The following is a 12,066-nucleotide window of genomic DNA, read 5'->3' as shown; positions in this document are numbered from 1 at the left end:
GGCAGCCCAGCACCGGAACCAGGGAAACTCAAAACTTCTCCCATCTCTAGTTGCCACCTTTTTCTTTCTGAATCCCTAGACTCCCCACAGAATTATGCCCAAATCTCTTCTCTCTCAATGTCCGAAACTAAAAAACTACCCCACCAGTTGTCCAAAAATGTACATTATCTGAGAAAAATGTATCTTCCTATTCCTACTCCTAATTGATTAAAGAGATTGTTAATTATTGCAATACTACCCATTGCTGATCATTGTTCATATTCATAATAGTGTGATAATTAGATATTGTTCATATTCATAAACGTGAGATGTATATATTGTGCAATTCTTCAAATAAATCCTTTAACTCTGCAAAACAACCTACTTCTTGGTTCTGTGAGACCGGAGGGATTCAAAGAGAGGGGCGTGATATAAGGGAACATCATCCAGAAATAAAAGAACTGTGACATAAAAATACATAAATAAGGGTTCCAGCTGGGCATCGCACGCTAAGCATTGACTAAGTTGGAGTGCTGGGTTGAAACCACTTACATCACCTCTGCATTTTGGGGTGTATATGGAAAGTAACATCCCGGATTCAGAACCGTTATTGGCCCTGTATGCCCCCGAACGTGGGGGTGATCGTGATAAGGTCTCCAAAGTAAAATAAAAGAACAAATAAAACTGTTATTTGTTTATTATTCATGTACACTAACCTCCAGTTCTAACATGGAAGCTTCCATGTGTTTTCCAAACAAGGAGGCTTCCATAAGCTGACCCTAAGTGAATGTATTCAGGGGGAACATGAATGCGGTCATGCATAACCATTGAACTAAGAAGTAATAGAGTTAGTGCAGCATTTGGGTGAACAGGGTGAAACCAAGCAGTAATTTCACAATACAAGGCAGAGGCTATAATGAGCTGGAAATCTCCCTTCAAACCTCAATAAATGTGTAGAAATATGGCATTAAGCTCCCGTTCCGAGGGCAGGAACAGGGGTTAACGGCCCGGCAGCCCAAGTTATTGGCCCGAGCGAAGCAAGATTCCATTCCTTGGAACCGGGCTTAAGGCTTTTAGCAACCCGGGTTGCCAAAGCAGTAGCCCGGGGTGCTAAAAAAAAGGATTTTCCTTCATTCAATGGGACACCGCGCACGTCCTGTCGATTGAAGGAAAATCCTTTATAAAGATGGCTGCCATGGGAAAAGGATGGTGGGGCGCCGTAAGGAGCCCATCTTCCCTTTGCATGGCGGCCAGCTAGAGCCAGGAAGAAGGAGCAGCTGTGCTGGGAGTGCCGCCACACCCGAAAGAAGGGTAGGGTTTAAAATAAAAAAAGAGGTAATGGGTGAGGGGAAGATGTCGGCAGGGAGACCACCACGAGGTTGGCTGGAATGCAGGCTTGCATCGGCGGTTCAGTCCTGCGTTCCTAGTCACCTGATTGTCTGGCTTCCTCGGCCCGTTTGCTAATGTATATTAATGCAATAATAATTCACCTGCTTCAAACAATGCCCATAGCCTTCTTGCGTTAGGCACATACTTCATTGCATGTCAAAGGATTTAGTGAACACAACACCTGGCTGGGTTGCTTTTATTTTGGGATAATGAGAGCTCTGTGAGAGCATCCTCTCTGATTTCTACAATTCCTGCGAAGGAACCACGCAGCACTGCAACAAGACAGCACGTCGCCAACGACATATCTTCAAGCTCAGGGTTAGCTGCCAGTCCGTTGGAACCAATGGAAATCCCCTCCTCATCGCCATTTTAGAAATTGCACATTCATGCTAAAATAATTCACCTGCTTTTAATAATGCGCATAGCTTTCTTGTGTTGAGCAAATACTTTATTGCATGTCAAAGTATTCAGCGAAAGCAACACTCGGCTGGGTGTGTGCAATGCTTGTATCTTGATTTTAACGTGGGATATTGAGTGCCAGCAGGGTCATCTGCTCTTTGCGTTGCGATTTGTGTGCCATGCCCTGTGCCACCCCTGCACCATGAGTAATGTGCTGTCACGACACAGAACGTCAGCTGCATAGATTGCATCACTACAAAATGCCAATTCTTGTCAAGTAGTCTGTTGCAAAAAGCTTTTATAATGCTGATAAATAATTATTTCAACAGGACATTTTCAAGACCCATTGTTCATGTCTGTATCTTAATTGCGACATTAAACATTTTCAATGTTCCCGACTTCAGCTGCTGCAAGAAAAGACGCAATTGGCTTAATGCGAGTTGGTCTCTGATTGAGGAGAAAATGAGAGACACACATCACTGATGACTTAAGAGGAACAGTGTGTTTCCTTCTTTAAGAGTAGAGCCTGATGCTCATTTGCTAATTGTTAATGTGAAATGTTTAATATTTATGGTTGTACATTTATTCAGCCTGATTACAGCAATACAAAGTAAGGCACATCTGCCTCGAGATTTCAGTACCTGATTGATGCTTGGCAAAAACTTTTATTTTGAATTTTTCGTTTTTTGGTGACTCCTTAAGAAGCACAGACAAACCAAGGGGCTAGATTACAGAAACTGTGCACCAGTGCAAGTGCAAAGTTTGCACGTTATTATCACTAAGGCAAAGTTTGCCCTACATTTTAAAAACACTGGGACACATTAAAAAACCATTGTACCTCGACAAGTGCAGTTTGGCATATTAAGAGCACCAGAGAAAAAATGTGCCTTAGTGCAAAAAAGATGCATTTTCACTACATTTTTGCTGCAGGGCAAAGTTTGCCCGAGTGCTAATACCGTGCAAACTTTGCCCTTGCACCGGTGCAAAGTTTCTGGAATCTGGCCCGTTTGCCTGCCTGGATTTCACTTTGCATATGTATGGTTTATTCAGAGTGACGATCAAACACAACGTATTGCCATTCCATTCCTACACATCAGAAATACATATTGGCCACACATTCTAAGTCCATCAAGCCATGGAATAGAAGTCCCAGTAGCAACGTTATCCACCATCGCACTAGAAAAGCATGCTGTCCACCAAGATCTAGAAAAGGCAAAGAGCATCCATCTTTAATCTGAAATGCATGTACTGACCTTCTGAAGAACAAAGCCTCAATATATATTATGTGAACACATGTGTAATTTATGGAGGTACGACTTACGCAGTTATCGTTGTTGCTAAATTGCTTCAGAAAATGTTTGGAATTATTTTATTTAGAATCACTTTATGAACTGTATTTAAATAGAAAACAATCTGACATCATATGTCATTAGTCAATGTATCGAGACGTTAGGAAATGCATTGCAAATTTAAAGGTTTGGTAATGTGGTTTATACATAAGACTATTCAGAGCAGTGGACCTCGCAGAGGAATTTCAAACAAAAGTAAAGTTGACCATGCTCTTTACTAAGCATGGAAAAACTTTAGTGAAAGTGACCTGCAGGCCCTTCAAACCGTGTTTGGTGTGGTTTGTCCTATGCAGCAATTATAACATGTTTATTTTGTGTGCAGTTGAATCCTGTGTCAAACTCCTGGTGGGCTTCTGTGTCTCTCATTATGATTCATCCTCCAATCAGGAGCCTCATATCTTGGGTGGAATCTCATGTCTAGTAGCCAGGTTCCTCCAGCCAATCAGAACCCACCGTTGGGCATATTTAGTGAGTTTGTTCAGCCAGTCCCAGCTCTTGAAGCCCATAACGGAAAAATGATCCATTATAAAATGTCCTGTTCACTTCTTGTTCCTTTGTGGATTTTGTTAGAATGACAGAGAAGGAGAACACAGGGTAGGCTCAGAGGTGGATGATGTTTGGTGAGTTTCTTTTAAACAAATTTGAGAAGATTTTTATGGAGTTTTTCAGAATTTTTAATAGATAGGTGTCTTTTGTCTAGTTTGTTGGCCTCTGGTCTGTTTTCTCAACTCTGTTGATTTAAGTCTTTGTTCAGTGGATTGTTAATGTGTTGTTAGTTTTCCCATAAAGAAAACGAAAAATAAATATTTGGCCTTTCCTTTTGTGCCTTCTCCCTTTGTAAAATTTTACAAAATACCCAAAAAGGTTTCTTTCCCTAATCCTCTCCCAAAAAATAACAACCCGCCCAAAAACAGTTGTTTACTCTTACCCAGTGTCCTACTGCATGTTTCTTTTTCTTGTCATCACATCTTTCCATCTACTGATCTGTTGTTTTTGTTGTTTTGTTGTGTAGATGTGCTTGTATTGGTAGTAAAATAGTAGGATTTCTTTTACTTGTTCTTGAGGTTGTTCTTCATTTTTTGTGATGGTAATTTCAATCTTTATGGTTCTGGAGTTGTGTTTGATTTCGCATAGTTCTCTCATTTTTGGTTCCTTCATGATGCACCTGTGAAGCCAGGCAGGTTTGTGTAGGGAGAAGAAGATGAAAGGATAGGTGGGGAGGAGCTGCATCTCTCCATGGAAAAGGAGGAGAACCATTCTCCAATGATCGATGAGAAGGAGGGAACCTTTGCGCTGTTGTGCTGGCACTAGTTCGTGAGCCCAGGGCCAGTGTTATGCAACATTACTGACCCTCAGATTCAGTGGGGGACCATGCAGCATTTTGTGAGGTCTCAGGAGCAGGAAATGATACAGGGCCATCCGAGTGTACAACGCTATAGAGTAAGAGGAGGCGGGCCCTCTATCTTGTGTACACCTCAATAGAGACATGGGAGGCTAGGCATCTTGTGGATACCCCCACATATGCAGAGTCAGTGGATGTGCAGGAGGGAATGCTCCTCATTTGGAAGCAACCAGTAGGAATATTAAATGATGACTCCTGCCTGGGTGGGAGTCATTGATAAGAAGTAGATCTCCGCCCAGAATGGCAAGGGTAGTAAGGTCTAGGGGCAGATCCATCATGAGAAAGCCCTGGGGAGGACAAGAGCAGGTGGTGGAACTACCTGCAGGGGAGGAGAAGGATGAGGCTGAGGAGGTGTGAAGAGGTGGTGGAGGAGCAGACTTGTCCTGTACCTGCCATTGCAGAGGGGGAATTTCAAGCTCCAGGAAGCTTGAACCTCTACCCGCAACATAGACCATGTGGTAATGGGTATGGGACTATTTTTCCCTACCACCAGAGATGACCATCAGGGAAAGGAGCCTGAGATCTTCTGCATGGTAGAGAGCAATGGGAGGAGGGCGTATCAGGGGCAGAAAGGAAAAGGCAATATCGGTGCACTGGGGAGAAACCATGTTCACCAGTGGAACAAACATATTTGCTAGGTGTATGAGTCCCCTACCTCTGCTGAGTCCTTAAGTGACCCAGGTGCCACCACAACCCTGTGCAGAGGTTGCAAAGAGGGAGTGGGCCCTAAAACATCCCAGAGCCAGAAGGCAGTTTAGTGGAAACATCAGGCATGCCATGCATAGCCCCACACAAATGTAATACCTGCAGAATCTGAGATATTTCAACTGGTAACTGTAGCCAGCAACAGTCCCTTGGTGCCAGCCCCCCACCAATAAGCATTTTGCATGAAGCTAACAGCACTGTCAGGACCCACCATTGGGCAGGACCCCATGGACTGTGTAATGGGCAATGCTGGGACCTATTTTTTACATTGCAGGCAGTGAGTAAGGCAGGGGAGCTTGAACACACAATGGTGAAAGCCAGTATGATCATGCCCATGGAGCTCTACCATCATTACCTACTATACGTCATTGTATGGGGGAAGGAATGGCACATTTGTAGGTGACAGGACTTCCCTCACAGGAAGATTCCCAACCCACTAAAGTGTTGCAGCGATATGTAGAAGAGCTTTAGTGGTCAGTACGCCTAGTGGAACAAGCAGAGTATTCCAATGGGAGGAAAAGCTCTGTGGGAGAGCATTTATTTATTTATTTTATTGGTCATTTGTAAGGCGCCTATATATCTAAAAATAACATTTCAAAGCACCACAAAACTTGATTGAGTGATTGAAAACTTGATTGAAACTTGATTGAATACTTGATTGATTTCAGCTCCCTGTGAGAGAGCCCAAGAACCTTAGTGAGTAGCTGCTCCAGGTTAGCAAACCTAGGAACTTTAATAGATGGCCATGCCTTGTAAGAGATTCTGATAGCTTTAATGGCTAGCTGCTCCCTGTTACAAAACCTGAAACATTTAGTGGGTGCATGTGCCCTGTGAGAGATTCTGCGAATTGTAATCAGTGGCTCTGCCCTGTGAGAGAACCCAAGAAATGTAAGGCTTGGCTGGACCTAGTAAGAGAACCCGAGAACATTAATGGGTGGCAGTGCCCAGTCAGAAGATCAGAGAACTTTAGTGGGTGACTACACCCATTGAGCGAACCCAAGAGCTTTAGAGGACGGCTGTGTCCTGTGAGAGAAGCTGAAAGCTTTAAGAGGGGACTGTGTCCCATGAGATGGACCAAGAAAATGTGATTGTATTGTAAGACAATACTAGGATTCAAACATGTTTGACACATGTCTGACACACTAAGCAATTGTTTGTATAAGTCAGCAACTTTTCAGGACTTCCATTCACTGCTACAGCTATCTGTTTCCCAACCTGCCATGAAACAACCCTGCTCCATTGTTGGTGTCTGGCTTGCACCAGGTAACAAATCATCGTCATCATGCAAGCTGTTTTTTTGTCTATTAATAGATGTCATGCCATACTCTTCCACAATTGAGTATTTATCTTTATAAATGTTCATTGTTCAACATGCAGCACAAGGAGGCTTCTTCTGTTGTTAGATACAATATCAATGGCAGCACTCACATCTCATTCCAAATGCACACTTGTGGTGGAGGCAGCTCAGTGATTTAACCACAGTTTACACACGTGCTCCTGGACATTTCAAAAGCATGCTCTACCAATACTCTACTGGGTCATCGTCCCTTTCTATGGTAAGCCTCTGCCACAAGCAGTCCTAAGGAATTCCTTGATCCTCCTGATGCTCCTTGTAGTTGCTAGACAATGACATGTGTCTTTTGCATTCACTCACAAGAGATGGACACTAACTGGTGTGTCACCCACCTCCCTGAATCTCTACTCCTCCTCCAACTGGAGTCCAGGAAATGTTATTCTCCCACACACTGCCTTCAGGAAATCAAGAATCACCTAGGTGAGTGTGTCACAGTCATCCGAGCTGCACTCCCTCACAGGGGATTCCTCTTGCTAAACTCACATCAATTGGTAGATGTGTGTTCATCCACTTCAAATCATTGAATATCTCCTGTGTAAGCAAAACGTACCCCAATATAACTCTCTGAGTCCACAGGCAATCACTATCTCGCATTACCCTTCTTTCTGCTCAGCTACTTTAAGTCCACTCCAGTTTAGTATCCCCTACTCTAAGTGTCCTCATTATCCAGTAATGACCTACTGCATCTCTGAAATCTGCTTAGGGATTAAAAGGCATTCAAATCATGGTACGACGTCCTTTCATCGCCTGCATGTTCATCCCCAGGCATTTTAATGTGCACATTCCATCGAATGTGCTCATCAAATCTTTTTAGGGCGGGGAGGGCAGATAAGGGTTTGGGCGGGTAAGCAATAGCCAAAAATAAGTGTGGGAGGGGGGCTTTGGGTGGGAAACCCCCCGCCTCAAAACAAAAACAAAAAACAATGAGCATTTTCAATGGAATGTGCACGTTAAAAGGACTGGGGATAAAATTACAGGCGATGAAATGACATGGAACCCAAATCACATGTCCTCCTTCACACCGCCTTCACACCATGTGAAACTTTGGATTAACTTTTTCAAAGGTTTGTCCAAAGTTTGACCTGGTTGATTCCCCTAAAATTCTGTTGATTTGGGGTTCTAGAGATATCGTTTATCTGGGCCTACTATTAACACAACAATGTAACTGCAGTGGGATTGAATGCCAGTAACACGTAATTTTCCCCTGAAAAGAGTTCGGATGGAATTTGGAGCATTATAAATACTCAGTGGTACACCATAAATTCTTGTTCAGTAAGAATACAGGACTTAGGTGACTTTTAGCTGTTTGGACACACCTACTAAATAGTTCATGGTGCTATTCAAAACTATTGGAAACCACTAATGAAGGAACGTGTTTTCCTAGGTTAAGGAAATGGACACACAAGGACAACAGACCAGTGGAACGACGCATGACATTACATTTGTTCCTTAACCGATTAAATATTACGGATGTGAAGAACCACTTTCTCAGTTTTCTGCATGGTATGCCACAGATGTGATAGTTCACATCCTCATCCCATTTATTAATTAATTTATCCAGTTTTGAAGATGGACTTAATTCAGAATTAAAGTGAAAGAGGAGACTGTCTTTATTAGCTAAGTGGCACATCATATGTGACTGCACAACCATGACTACGAGTAGTGACTAAAGGGCCGACTCGGCCCCCACACCTCTACAAACCAACAGTGATTCCCAATCATAAATTTAAAACAAGCACAGCTAAAAGTTATACCTTGTAAGTCATTTGTGGTAATGTGGGGAACGTGAAAGCTATAATCTCCGAATGGGTGTTAATGTGATCATGTAGCAACCCAAACAGCAAAGTACAAAAGTCCCAAATAAAATTAATGTCCAAACAAAGCGCAATTAATATATATAATTATATTTAATTAAAAACACCAATGCACAAATTACTATTAAAACACTTTATAATTCCACTCCTTTAAAGAAAAAACATAGAAATGCAGAATATATGCTCTTGGATAAAAAATGCGCAAAAGTCTATGGGATCCCAAAAGTGAACCAGGGGGACAGGGGCTTTCAAAGTACTTCATTACAATATTTCACAGTTCGGCGCCATCGAGCTGGACTTTGAGCAGTTGTGCAAGCTGATTGAATCGGGTCGGGAGGCACTGACTTGTGGTAATCCAGGCGGCCAGTTGGAGGCGAGTCAGGTTTGTGCAGGTACTGCATGTGGTTAAGAAGTGGCTTCAAGCAGTGCAGGTCAAAGGGATCACCAGGAGAGGTGTGACAATCAAGCATGTTTTGAGATGATGACTAACACTGGTTTGGGTCAAAGAGTGATGAGATGATAGGTAGTGAGACTCTGCTGCGGCATATGACATTGAGCCAGTTTGATGATGCAAATGCAGTGGTTTGAATTTCAGTGAAGGTCAAAGGCAACACTGGTGGTTCCTTTTGGTTTGGCGGAATTGAAGGCAACATGGGGCAGTTTGATGGCAACAATGAGGATCCTGGCTGCTCTTTCTCTCAGGATTCTGTAAAACCCACAGCAGGGCTTTTGGATAAAGTGAGTCCTTTGGTCTCTGGTGTCCCAGCCTATGGATATTTGCAGTAGAGTGGCAGACCTTGATTCTCAGCAAGAGACACCACCAATGTGCCTGGAAGTGGATAGAGAGGAGAGTGTGCCTCTTCTTTGGAGCAATCCTTCTTCTCCTTAATAGCTGAGGGATTTGGAAAGATTACACTCTCCCAACAGAGTACCACCCAAATTCTTCCCTGTGTCCAGGATGGTTTAAATAACGAATAGGCGACCCGTTCTCTCTTTCAGGGGCAAAAGACCAAAGATTGACTAAACCTGGTTTGAAGTCTCCAACCCCTGCAAGGGATTCTTGCCTTCTTACATTGTACCCAACATGCTTTGTACCAAAAGAAGTGGAGGAGACAGGAATGAAAAGAGAGGTATAAGAAGATGGTGGAACCCTTCCCAAATGTGTCACGCTCCCTCTGTCTATACTAGCCCCACCCTCTTTTCAAACCCTTATCATCAAAGACCCTTTTGGTTTACAGCACTCAGATGTGAGGCTGATCTTTTGCATAGTGTGTACCCTTTGATTCCTGTTTCCCAGCATAGCTGCAGTTGAGGAGCTGTCTTGCTGAAGAGATTTGTTATCCAATATCACAAAGGATCAAAAGAGAGACAACTCTCACCCGCTGCTGTTCTGCTGGGTTCCGCTAGACATTCAGTCTAGGGAAAATGCTCACAAGGCTGACATAAGTGTGATTGCAATTTGATATGACTTTGTTAATTAAGATAAATACCATTCACCATACCATATGCCTTATGTTTAAACATTATAACTGCCACCACAATGGTGATTTCTTATAAACATGTAGTGTGGAAATGGGTGCATATTTTAAATGCAGCCCCGGCAAAGAAGTGACTTGGCTTTTGCTGCAGCTTTCAAGAGGTCAATTGTGACCTCTTAACATCCTCTGTGCCACTGGAGAGCAGGTGTTGCAGATCAGAATACTGTTGTAGCAGGGCACACGAGTAAAGCATGCTTTGGGCACAGATTTTGCTCAGCGAAGGGCCTGGTTTATTATTAATAAAAACCTAAAAATGTAAAAAGGCAGAGCTACTATACCCTTGCCAGATGGCAATCCTTCACAACAACCACATCTCTAGCTAGGTCTGGTCTGTTAACTCCACAACACGTGCACGTCCAGCCGCTTCAGATCTCTTAATGAGCTGGGAGTTAGCAAAAGGATATTTCTGGGTTGAGCCTGAGTGCAGAATTATTTTTGGATCGATGCTAGTCTATCAATGAAAATAGTTCAGATGGCATTACACTTTGCCTCAAAATGGACAACTACGGGATCATGCAGCTGACTACAACAGTGTTTTAGAAACTGAACTAAAGTCTACGAGTCAACAAATCATGTTTTATGCCAGACCTTAATACATACACACATTATATCCATGAGAAATATGTGATGCTTGCAGGACATGGGAAACAAGAGAACAAGGATGTCCCTGCTTGGAGTGGATACAGATGTCCCTGGTTCCTTGTACGCAGAGGCATTGCTAGAGAGGGGTGAGGGGGGTATAGCCCGGGCTCTTTTGGTTGTATCCCTGGATAGAATTCAAGGGCTAAAACCAAAAGGCTAGCTAGCCCCGAGTCCTGACAGTTGCAACTTTAGCATAGCCCCAGATCTTCTCCAGACCTAGCAACCCCCCTGCTGGTACAGCTTTCCTGGTTGCATGCCTTATTTATCATAAATGTAAGCATGCAAGCAAGATTGCCTTCTCAACATTATTGAATACAGGACACAGGAAAACAGTGCAGAGGAATAACCTGCGTGGAACAATTTGAGGAACAAACTATGTAAAATAATATAAAGGAACCAGGAATACTAATTAATAATGGCCAATCTCTGACTAAAATACGTTTTAAAAAGGAAGCATGTGCAAGAGCCCACTCTATTTGTGTTTCCCTATCTAATCTGTGCAACCAGGCGCAGCTCATGCAAAAATGCTCAATTGGGCTAAAATGCCCAGTAAAGCAGCACCCACCACTTTCTTGAAAATGGGGACATGCAGATGTAGTTAGGTTTGAGTTATCATTGTTCAGTCAATTTCAGAAAATATTTATAATGACTGTGACACACATCTAGCAGTAAATGAAGCTTTTGGCAATGCATGTATCCTACTCCCTGCCACTCCATGATCAATTGCTGCCAGCTAAGTGCAGAGTGGAAAAGAAAGCACCGGATTGATGATCATTTTCACCCATCTCTCAAATGAAAATACCTTTCTTACAGCACCCACAAGGGCCTGCCTAAAGATGACACCAAACGATGCTCAAACCTTGCAATTTCTGGATTGATCATTAGATCATTTCTTTTATACATATGTATATAATTCTATTAGGGGTGTCGGTACTTCGGTAACCAAGTAAGTGCAGATCCCTCCTTATCATGATAACCAGCTAAAATTCAGCACAGGTAAAGGGAATATTACCTATGGACTGCTGCTGGACCCCATTTAAGTGAACGATTCCACACCAATTGCACCATTGCATCCAACTGTTGAGGCTGTATGAATGAGTATATAGAGCTCAAAGTTACAAATATTTTAATGTTAGAGCGAGCGCTTTGAAAATTAAATGAGCACCATGCCCAGTGTGCATTATGTACTTAGTGAGTTAAGCATAGGATTCTTTCATCACACACATATTATTGTTATGGTCCCAAACGGATTTTTTGCAAAGCATACTTTCCAATAACAGTATTTCAAAAGAGGGCAATGGGATTGTACCAGAATGTCCATAATGCCACGATATGCTTTGCTCAGAAAACCATGTTTTTAATAGGTGTTAATAAAGGCAACTTAAACAGATTGTAAACTTGAAACATCATCTAGGAATTACATGTTTAACCCACTGTATATTCTTCAGCAAGATAAGCATTAGCAAGTGTATCTGGCGATGTTGAAAACCTGATA

Source organism: Ambystoma mexicanum, chromosome 2q (genome assembly GCF_040938575.1).
Source record: "Ambystoma mexicanum isolate Mex_15411 chromosome 2q, UKY_AmexF1_1, whole genome shotgun sequence".
NCBI lineage: Eukaryota > Metazoa > Chordata > Amphibia > Caudata > Ambystomatidae > Ambystoma > Ambystoma mexicanum.
The sequence above is the reverse complement of the archived record's forward strand: the minus strand, read 5'-3'. Positions refer to the sequence as shown.